Genomic DNA, 12,077 nt, shown 5'->3' with positions numbered 1-12,077 from the left:
CAGGTCAAAACTAAGACTCGTCTGAATCAATGAGCAGTAAATTACTTGACCTTAACAATGCTGATTAAGGTCAGCACAAAATAATCATATTTGTGACATCAGCAGCAAGAGTCTCAGGATGCCCTGTGAGCTGCGAGGCTCAGTAGTCCCTCACGATCACTCTGAGGAGATGTAAAATTCATTGCAATGAAAAGCAAACATACTGACCATCTTTAACATGATTTTTTTTTTTTGTATTCATAACCTTCAGGTATTTTTCTATAATAACTGTTTGGAATCTACTGCTTTAGTTTTAACATTTGTGGATCCAGTATGTAACTAATCCCTTTTTAATTGCTTTTTAGACTGGTTCCAATTTTTAACTATTAGAAAAAAAAAATGACAGGTTGGACAATTATGCATACATCTTTTTACACTTGTCTAACTATTCCTTTTCATAAATCCCTGTAAGTAGAAAAAATGGATCAAAGGTTATCAGCATTTCAAATTTTGAAATATTATGTAGATTTTCCTCCAGAGAGGTTATTAACATTAGTATTATCACAAAATGTATAAAATTCCTGTGTTATATACCTTTACAGTGAAGAGAGATTTTTTATTGAGAGATAAATAATTTTTGTATGGATACTTTTGGATCATTATATGTCTTTCATACTACTTGTCCTTTTTTTTCTATTGACATATATCTGGCATCTACATTTTCATTTAACTTGGAGCAGGCATTTTTTTTATTAAAAGAATTTACTTACTTCAGATTAGGTAAAATATTAGCAAAATTTTAGAAAAAACATTTTTTCACTTTTTTATGATTATCTACAAAGCACTCCAAATTTCTTTAAAGGGCTCATTATAAATAAATATAACCTCAAAAATAAAACTTCTAATTAACGAAAAGGTGGTAAGCTTTCTTTCAGCAGGTTGAAGGACACAAGTCATAGGTCAGAGGCTACCAAAGAGAAAGTAGGCTTACTCAAGGAACAGTTTCTGTTTATTGCCAAACTCAAATAATTATGATTGTTTTCTTGTATATGAGTGATCTATTGTTACATTATAACATATAAAGTTTCAAAAATATATATTAGGTTATTGGTTATAAATTTATATTTTATTTATGGGAAAAAATTCCCTCATGGAAATAGCTTTTATATCAATTTTACATATCTTTTATTTAAGTTTATTTATTTCTTTTGAAAGAGAAAGAGAGAGAGAGAGAAGGAGAGAAAGTTTGAGCAGGGGAGAAGCAGAGAGAGAGGGTGCGAGAGAAGCCCAAGCAGGCTCCACACTGTTAGTACCAGCGCCGATGCAGGGCTCAAACTCAGGAACAGTGAGATCATGACCTGAGTTGAAACCAAGAGTCCAATGCTTAAGCTGACTGAACCACCGAGGCACAACCAATTTTACATATCTGATGCAACTTTCTATATATCTGATATATTGTGACTTATAAGAAATATATATTATATAATATTTGGTCATTCAGATAACTAAAATATATTTCCCCTATATATTTGATTTTGTCCATGGTTCTAGGATCACAGCTCCTAAAATTCCTGGAATATCCTATAATAAAAGCAATAAAAGTGTCTTTTGTTATGTTAATAAAGCGATTTTTAGAAAGCCTTTAGGTAACCTAAGGGTGGGGGCTGATTGCCAGTGAGGCCAACACTGTGGTTAGAAGGTTGGGGCTTTTCTCAACCCTTCCATTGAAGGAAGCAGGTCTGGAGATTGAGTGTAATGGCTGATGTCTGAATCAATTGCAGTAGTCTCCATTATCCACTGTTTCCCTTTCTGTAGTTTTACTTTCCAAGGTTTTAGTCATAGGTAGTCAACTTTGGTCTGGGAGCAGATGATCTTCCTTGTGAATCTGCAGAAAGCCAATAGTAACCTATCTCTACATCAAAGTGCCTACGTCATTCACTTCACTTCCTTACATAGGCATTTTATGATATCACATCATCACAGGAAGGGTGAGAACAGTACAGTAAGATATTTTGAGAGAGAGAAAGAAAGACCATATTCACATGCTTTTCTTAAAGTACATTATTATAATCATTCTATTATTAGTTATTATTGATTATCTCTTACTCATAACAAGCTCTTCATAGGTATGTGTATATAGGAAAAAACATAGTATATACAGGATGTTGTACTCCCTGCAGATAAGGAGGGGCGGGGGCTACTATATGCCAATGTAACGAAGCCTCCATCAAATTTCAAAAGGATGAGGTTTGGAGAACACATGGCAATTTGGGGAGAGTGGCACTTTCATAGAGAGGATGGAAGCTGTGCATACTTTCCCCATGCCTTGCCCTAAGCATCTCTTCCATCAAGTGTTTCTCTGAGCTCTGTGAGCTGCTGTAGCAAATTAAACCCAAGGAGAAGATCCTGGAAACTGTGATTTATAGCCAGTTGGTCAGAAGTACAGGTAACAACCTGAACTTGTGACTGGTGCCTGAAATCCAAGGAGGGAGTCTGGAACCTCCAACCTATAGCCAATTGGTCAGAAGCACAAATGACACTTGTGACCGGTGTCTGAGGTGTGTGTGGTGGGGATGTAGTCTTGTAGGACTGATCCTGAATCTGTAGAATATGATGCTTTCTCTGGATATATAGTATTAGAATTGAGTTGAACTGTAGGACTCCGAGCTGGTGTCTAAGTATTGCTTGTTGGTGTGGAGAACCCCTCCCACCACATTAAAACTGATGTCAGAAAGAAATTAATATCTATAATCACTACTTCTGTGATATTTTAGGGAATGTGAGAACAGTTAACGACAGAGGACAGAATATTCATTGTGAATTACAAATAACTGTGAATCTTGAGTTCTTTCCCATCAAATACCTTGGTTGAACCTTCTTGGTTCAGAAGAAGAATTTATTTTTTTACCAGTTTAAAGCTAAGGTTAACTAAAATAGTATTATCAGTAATAAAGTAAAACTTCAAAAGTTTTTTTAAGAAGCATAAATACAAGCTATGACAAATTGTACTTGTATTTTCTTGAAGAGAAAGTTGCCATATTATTTTCTTTAAAATTCTCTTCGGGTATTCAAATAGCAAAAAAATTAACAATTTTACTTTGCACTCATCAAATGCATCTTGTAAAATGAATTTTGAAAAGTGGTTTCACGAATTTGAATAATTCCCAGTGTGCTTTTTTTTAATTGCAAGTAAGCGAGAGAACATATTAAGGACACCTTATTTTTGATTACATATACATATATACGATTTGCAATGCAAAAATAAGAAACTAAATAATGAAAATACCGGAAATCTTAAATCATTAGGAGTTTAGTAAACCAACAGGGGTTGGAAGCTCAAAAGCAAATACAATTTAGGATTTCTGGTAGAGAGTTAGCTTCTGGTTAGGTGCTGAGAAGGAAAGCAGGTAAAAAGCAGATAAAAGGAGCCAGCCAGTTGTCGGAGGATGGATACTCTCCTTGCATGCTTTTGGCTTCTGCAATCTTTCTTGTCTCCTGTATCAGCAAGCAGCCAGGAACCAGAAGCTTGACTGTATTAGCCTCGCCCAACCCCGAAGCACATAGGTATAAAAAGCCAGTAAAACCCCAGCAGGACGCTCAATCTTTAAAGGTGACTCTGCTGGCTCGGCACCTGCGTGAAATAAACAGTCTTTTCTGATATCCGGAGTGCGTGTCACTTGTCCCTTCCTGTGTGCCAAGTGTTTGCTGCAACATTTTCGTGCATTGGGAAACCGACAGCCGTGCTGTCCCCTTGCACCATTGTTGTCTAGAGCCAGCGGGAGCAGGAGCCAGAGCACCAACATTTCGGCCCGCGAGACGGGAAGGAAGGTGTGGCACGAGTGGTTTCGCTGAACTCTGACCCTCACGCCAGATAATAACCAACTGCAGCCACGTTCTCACAGACCCTGGGGGGGAATTTTCAAAAATCCTGACAGGAAGGGACATCGGATCAGGTGAGTGTCTGCGGGGACCCAGGACTGAGTTCAGACCCTAGAGGCAGAAGGGGATCTTGATCACCCCCCCGGGCAACATAGTCACCACATAGGACAGGGAAGTCCTGGGTGGAAGTCTGCAATTTCTGAATGTGTGTGTGAGTGTCCGTGCTCCAGGTTTCAGCTAGGGAGCCCGAGTGGGTCTTACCCTGTGAGTCTGCTATGACCTCATATGGCTCAAGGCAGAATCAGGTCTGTGGAGGCCTGATCTTAGTCAGGGGTTTATACTGACCTGCCAATGCTAACAGGCATCTAAGTCCTTGTGAGGGGAGAGGCCAGTCAGATGCAATGACCTCTGCCCTCATGTTTGTCCTGCCACACTGTACATTGGGAGGGTTCCATCTAGGATACCAGGATGGGGAGAAATTCCTCAAAACCAACTGTTTTGGAGTGTATGATTAAGAATTTTAAAAAAGGATTTTCAGATGACTATGGGGTCAAATTGACCCCCCTCCCCAGGGAAATTACACATCCTTTGTTAATTAAAATGGCTGACTTTGGTGTAGGCTGGGCCCCTGAGGGCACCATAGGTGTCCCCACAGTCTGAGCTGTTTATAAAATAGTGGCAATGCTTGGCCACCTAGATCAATTCCCATACATCAATCAGTAACTGGAAATAGCCTAAGTCAAGCCTCCTTGGGTCTAGTTCTGCATTAATAGTAAGGGACAATGTAGGGTCTTAGTGGCACAGGCCAAGAAGAAGACCTCACAGCAGAAAAAACCACCCCCCATCCTCCAAGAAAATACAGAAGTCCTTCCATTTATGCCACCATATGCCCCCCAGCGTCCCTTCAGTCGAGGGAAGGGAACCTCGCCTGCCTCACAGTCCACTCCCCATGGTTTCACCTCCACCAACAGCCAGTCTTCCCCAACAAGGGACACATGAACTAGTAGGAGGATGCCTTAGGTCATCATCTCAAGGTCCAAGGCCCCCCATGGCAATGCAGATGCCATTGGGAGAGACTAGATGTCTCCAGATAATAGGCCCTGATGGGACCCTACAAGAGGGGGGATCAGTTTTCTACTACCAACCGTTCTCCATTACTGACCTTCTCAACTGGAAACATAACATGCCACCCTACTCTGAGAAGCTACAGGCAATGATAGATCTCCTATAGTCTATAATCCTGCCTGGGTTGACTGTCAGCAGCTTCTGCTTACCCTTTTCAACATGGAAGAACACAGACAAAATGTCACCAAAGCCAGAAAATGGCTCCAGACTCAGGCACCAGATGGAAAACTAGATGTTGAGGCTTGGGCATGGGAGGCTATGCCTGAAGAGGAGCCTCGCTGGGACCCCAACATAGAAACAGGAAGGGCCAGATTAAAAAGATACCAACATGCCTTCTTCCAAGGGGTAAAAGCAGGGGCCAAAAATCTCACCAACATGGAAAATGTAGCTGAGGTCCTACAAATGCCAGAAGACAACCCTGCTGACTTCTATGAAAGATTATGTGAAACTTTCAGAGTTTACACTCCATTTGACCCTGAAGTCCCCCAAAACTAGCACATAGTCAATGCTGCCTTTGTGGGATAGGCCCAAGCTGACATTAGACAGAAGCTCCAAAAATTGGAAGGATTCACTGGAAAAAACTCCACTGAACTATTGGAAATCGCCAACGATATTTTTGTAAATTGGGATTGAGCTTCCAGAAAGGAGGAAGACCAAAGAATGAAAGAAAAGGCAGCTCTCCTGGTCTTGGCCTTGGGGCAACCACCCCCTCTGAAAGGGCTCCCACAGAAATGACAAGGGATTTAAGAACAACAACAGAAAAAAAAGGGTGCCACTGGGACAGGATCAATATGCCTATGGCAAAGAATTTGATCCCTGGAAAAATGAATGCGCTAACCACCAAAAAGGAAAACCACAAACCTCCACTCCACCCAGTCACTACCAACCAGAGCCACCTGAGGCTGACTTGATCAGACTGTCAGGAATATACTCTGATTAGGAAAGACCAAGCTCTATCCAACTAGGTCCCCATGAACCCATGGTCAAAATGAAGGTAGGGAGAGAGACAATAGATTTCATGGTCAACACTGGGGCCGAACACTTTGTGGTGACACACAAAGTGGCACCTCTGTCGGGTCAAGAAGTCACCCTTGTAGGAGCCACTGGGATGCAAACCCAAAGGTAATTTTTCAGTCTCCAACAATGCTGGCTGGGGCATCACCAAATAGTTCATGAATCTACCTGACTGCCCAGTCTCACTGTTAGGTAGAGACCTCCAAGCCAAGTTGAGCATAGAAATAGCCTTCACCTTGATGGGCAGATGTAATTGTGCCTAAACGAAAAGGCCCAACTCATGATTTTGTCCCTGTCATCAGGAATTCCATAGGAAGAGGAATGGAGATTATATACTTTCCCTCCCGGTGAGCCAACCACAGCCCCCAAGCTAGAAGCTGAATTCCCTTCAGTTTGGGCAGAAAGAAACCCCCCTGGTCTGGCAAAAAAAAAAAAAAAAATCAAAAAAACAAAAACAGCCCCCAATATTAATTGACCTAAAGCCTGGGGCCCAACCTGTCAAAATATGCCAATATATGATCCCATGCTAGGCATGCCTGGGGATCCAGACACACTTGGACATCTACTCAAATGGGGACTTCTAAAACAATGCCAGTCCCCATGGAATACTCCCCTGCTGTCCTTGAAAAAGCCTGGGACAAATGATTACTGCCCTGCAAAGGATCCAAGAGCCATTAATGAAACAGTCATCATGCTGCATTTCTAACCCATATACTCTACTAGGACTCATACACTGAAGCAGGATAGTTCACATATCTAGATTTAAAGGACACCTTCTTCTGTCTCCAGCTAGTGCCTAATAGCCAACCCCTATTTGCCTTTGAATGGGAAAACCCTACCACAAGGGCAAAGGAACAATTCACTTGGACTAGACTGCCACAAGGATTCAAAAATTCACCAACATTATTCAGTGGAGCACTGGCATATGGCTTAGCCAGGTTTCTGGGACAGGACCTAAGGTGTGTCCTTCTCCAACATGTGGACAATCTCCTGCTAGCCAGTCTCATGCAGACCCAATGCTGGGAGGGAACCAGGGCCCTACTCAGGCTACTAGCAGAGGCAGGATACCAGGTGTCAAAGAAAAAGGCACAGATTTGCCCACAAGAAGTTAAATATTTGGGCTTCAAAATTACCCAAGGTAAATGGATGCCAGGAGCCAAAAGGAAATAGGCAATCTGTGCCATTTTGGTTCCCACTACCCACCAGCAGGTCCAAGAGTTCCTTGGAGCAGCAGGTTTCTGCTGGCATATGGATCCCAGGATTCTTGGAGTTGGCCAGACCTTTATATGAGACACTAAAGGGGGAAGAAAGGGCACCCCTTTTCTGAGGCTCTAATCAAGAAAAGGCATTTAAAACTCTAAAACTAAAATTCACAGAGACACTGGCCTTGGGACTCCCAGATGTATCACAAAATTTCAACATGAAAGCAATGGGGTGGCCCTGGGGGTTCTCACCCAGGAATTTGGACCTGGGCAAGACCAGTGGCATTACTTTCAAAGCAGATTGACTCAGTTGTGGCAGGATGGCCACCCTGTTTGAGGGCCCTGGCAGCCACCACACTTTTAATCGAGGAAGCGGACAAACTCACATTGGCGCAAAACATAAATGTTAAGGTTCCCCATTCTGTTATTACCTTGATGGATGCTGGAGGACAACACTGGCTAACTCATGCTTGAACAACACATTATCAGGGACTGCTATGTGAGAACCCATGAATAAGATTGGAAGCCATAAAAACTCGAAACCCTGCCACTTTCTTGCCTTTAGTGGCAGGACCCCCAGAGCATGATTGTCTACAGGTACTTGATGAAGTCTGTTCTAGCCCACCTGACCTATCATACAGGCCCTCACAAAATCCTGACCTCATCCTGTACACTGAGGGCAGCAGCTTTGTGAATGAAGGCAAAAGATACACTGGTTATGTGGTAGGCTCTGATTTTGAGGTCATAGAAGCAAAGGCCATTCCACAGGGGTGGTCAGCCCAGAGAGCAGAACTGTACTAGAGTACTAGAACTCAGTAAAGACAAATGGGCCAACGTATACACTGACTCGTGTTATGCCTTTGCCACTCTACATGTACATGGGGCTCTATGCAAGGAGAGAAGACCTTTGACCACAGGAGGAAAACAAAAAAGAATCAGGAAGAAATCCTAAAGCTATTAATGGCAGTCTGGGAACTGAGGTAAGTAGCAGTCATCCACTGCAAGGGACACCAAAGAGGAAAAGACTCAGTGTCAGAAGATAACTGACAGGCTGACACCACAGCTAAACAAGCAGCGGGAAAACAAACATCCTCGAAAATCATTCTGGCCCCGGAACTGCCAACTTCCCCAAGGTGCACAATCCAAGAAACAAAATGAGCACAACAGGAAAAAGGAGGCCGGACAAAAGAAGGATGGTGGGTACTTCCAGACCAAAGAGTCTATATATCAGAGCAGCTAGCCTACCGGGTGGTTCTCCAACAGCATGAGCTCACCCACCTAGGAAAAACCACCCTTGAAACCTTATTGAGCTTCTACTATGTAATTGTTCAACTCCCTCTGTGCCTTGGTCTCTCAACACTGCCTCCTCTGTGCTCCAAATAATACCAAAAAAGGGCCCCACTGGGCGCATGGGAATCCAACGCTGTGGACAGGCATGCTTCAAGGATTTGGAAGTGGACTTTACCGAAATAAGACCCAGTGGAGGATACAATTTTCTTCCAGTATTCATCTGCACGTTTTCAGGTTAGGTTGAGGCCTACCCCACACACACCCAGAAGGCAAGAGAAGTAACCAAGGCCTTGCTAAGGGATATCATTCCCAGACATGGAATGCTATTAATCATAGCTTCAGACAATGGCCCAGATTTTGTAGTCAAGGTGGTGCAACAAGTAAACGAAACGTTAGGTATCCAGTGGAACTTACACGCAGCCTACCTGCCCCAGAGTTCAGGGAAAGTGGAACATATGAACTGAACCCTTAAATCAGCCATGGCAAAACTATGTCAGGAAACTAACCTGCCCTGGCCAGATATACTTCTCCTAGCTCTCCTCTGAATATACTATACACTCTGGGCAAAAATAGGATTCTCCCCATTCAAGATCCTACATGGAAGGCCCCCTCCACTAGTCAAAACAAGGGGACCTGACAGAGCTAGGAAATTTAGAAATACAAAAGCAACTACAAGGATTAGGAAAAACCATATTTGAGATACATAGATGGGTGACAGACAGGATACCTTTTTCCCTAGGAATAACTGTATAACCCCACAAACCTTGGGATCAGGTTTGGATTAAAGATTGGGAAAGGGAACCACTCAGACCTACCTGAAAGGAACCCTATTTAGTTTTGCGAACCACACCCACAGCCCTCAAGATTGCAGGACTAACTGCCTGAATCCACCATCCTTGAGTAAAGGCAGCCCACCTGTCACCTGGCAACCACTTGGAATGGAAAGTGACTGCTAACCAGAATAATCTTTTACAGATCATCTTTAAGAAGATAGCAGATGATAAGCCGCCTACAGCCAACACCTGAGAACTCTCTGTAACCAGAAGCTTGAGGAAATCACCAAGCAATTTAAATGAACTATAACAAATCATTCTCTCTCAAATTTCATTGTCATCCCCTACCTGTTTCTCTTTCTATACTTGTTGCTATACTCTTTGCTGTAGGGCTTACCCAAGTTACTCCCGCAGACTGGCGCCTCAGTCACAAACTCTTGTTAGCTTTCCTCTACTTACTAGTGTCAGGATGTCTTATTCTCCTTAGATGTATATGATCTGAGTTATGATTGCTGTCCCCTATTTGGAATAAGAAACTGTCAGGAACCTACCCTAACACACAAAAAAAATTCTCCTACTGTTAATGCTGAGTTCTCTCATAAGAATTGATGTCCCTCCTCAATGTAATGATGACTGTTTCAAGACCAGCACATGAGCTCCTCCCTTTCCCCTGCCCTGAATAGCCTAAAACAACCCCTAGGACAGGGAACTACACACAAGGCCTTCACCAAATACACATATCAACATGCAAAATGTTATCAGTCAGCCTTGCTCTGTTCCCACAATGAAAAACCTTATTGGCAAGGAAGAATTAAAGCAAGACACCTTTCACAGGGAACAATCATGTCATGGAGTCCCAGACAAATATGCCTGCTAGGCACAATAAACCCACTTTGGATTGTCTGATGGAGGGGGAGTCCAAGGCCAGGACTGTAAGGAGTCATCCCAACAGGAGGTACAAAATTCCATAAAGCAAACTTCTGGAAGTCTGTCCAGGAGACCCAAACTTCCAAAAATCAGACTCAGTGGCCCTTATGACTTTAACTTGCTCATACCAGATTCTAAATTCAACCCATCATCTTCTCAACTCCTCTAACCCTAATTAGCCAAGGACTGTTGGTTTTGTCTCTCTCTAACCCCCTTACCTGCCCCAGACCCAGGTAATGTAATCAAAATGGCTATCCCCCGCAACATGTCAACAGATAACATAACTGTCACAATAGGGCCCACGGTTACTGATATGAAGGTAATAGGGTGGGCCTCCTTATGTTTTAAAGACCAGTGGGGAACAACCCCTCTACATAACTTAACTAACAACCAGTGAAACCAAGCTGAGATATACAAACAGGTAAAAACCATGAGTCACCCTGTTTCCTTCCCCCTGTGGGAATATTCTTTGTTTGTGGAATTATTGCTTATTTGTGCCTGCCTGTTAACTGGATAGGAATTTACACCTTTGCATTCCTAACCCCCCCCAAATAAATATTCTCCCCAACAACCAATCCCTTGTAATTCCCTTGGCCGCACATACCTGGTCTAAACGAGCTATCCAAGCTATACCTCTACTGATTGGACTGGGAATCACTGCCAGAGAAAGTAGTGGAATTGGGGGAGTAGACTCATCTATTTCCTTCTACCAAGAACTATCCCAAGATCTGACAGATGACATAGAACAAGTTGCAAACCCTTCAGTAACCCTACTAGACCTAGTAGACTCTTTAGCAGTAGTAGTATTACAAAATAGAAGACAGTTACACCTGTTAACTACTGAGAAGGGGAGAACATGTCTCTTCCTAACATGAGGATGCTACTTCTATGTTAACCAATCAAGGATAGAAGTATGGCCCAACAACTAAAGGAATGGTTCATCAAATAGAGGAAAGAATTAACAGACTGATGGAACTCTTGCAGCAATATATGGAACTGGGTATCCTGGCTCCTCCCTTTATCTGGTCCTCCCCTAATGGACCTAATGGACTAATTCATAATCCTCCTGTTTGGTCCTTATATTCTTAACAAGCTAACCAGATTTGTTTCTTCTTGCCTAGAAGCTATAATACTCCAGATGATGCTCCAGTTGGACCATTCTAGCTGTCGCTACTCTCCTTTGGATGGCAAAGAACCCTAGCTGTCACATTCCTCCCTTCCACGTCCCTGTCCAGCAGGAAGAAGCCAGAATGGTCTTCACCCCTCCTCCCATGGCCGCAAAGGATTTCCTGGCCTCCACAAACTGATTTTCTCTAAGTCAGCTACAGCAGCTTGAGAATCAAGGGTGGGGTGGGAATGGGGGGGTGGGAGGTAGGGATGAGAAGGAAAGTTGGTAAAAAGCAGATAAAAAGGGGCAGCCAGATGTCTGGGGCAGGATACTCCCCTTGCATGCTTTTGGCTTCTACAATCTTGCTTGCCTCTTGTATCAGCCAGAAGCCAGGAACTGTACTAGCCCCGCCCAACCCGGAAGCACGTATGTATAAAAAACCAGTAAAACCATAGCAGGATGCACAGTCTTTAAAGGTGACTCTGCTGGCCCAGCACCTGTGCGAAATAAACAGTCTTTTCTGATTCCCGGAGTACGTGTCACTTGTCCCTTCCTGGGTGCTGGGTATTAGCTATAAATGTTCAAAAACTGTTACAGAAACATCAATTATCTGGTAGTTACCTAGGAGATAACCTTCCCTATAAAGAACACAGATGATAAATTTTGCAGATACCCATGAAGGCCTATACTTACGGTAGTCCCAGTAATACACCCCATGTGTTTATGCCCCATCTGTCCCCAAACATGGCAAATTGGAACAACAAATTAAAAATATCTGGA

At 43.0% G+C, this 12,077-nt stretch overlaps 1 long non-coding RNA gene across 1 annotated transcript; it reads left to right on the top strand.

Annotated features, from left to right (window-relative positions):
- The first annotated feature begins 3,755 nt into the window (after positions 1 to 3,755).
- On the top strand, positions 3,756 to 11,829 carry LOC109499143. The gene is made up of 3 exons (XR_006597043.1): positions 3,756 to 3,932; positions 9,465 to 10,610; positions 11,311 to 11,829. It is a non-coding gene; the product is annotated as an uncharacterized LOC109499143 (long non-coding RNA).
- Positions 11,830 to 12,077: the final 248 nt, after the last annotated feature.

Source organism: Felis catus, chromosome B1 (assembly GCF_018350175.1).
Source record: "Felis catus isolate Fca126 chromosome B1, F.catus_Fca126_mat1.0, whole genome shotgun sequence".
Classification (NCBI taxonomy): Eukaryota; Metazoa; Chordata; class Mammalia; order Carnivora; family Felidae; genus Felis; species Felis catus.
The sequence above is the reverse complement of the archived record's forward strand: the minus strand, read 5'-3'. Positions and strand labels throughout refer to the sequence as shown.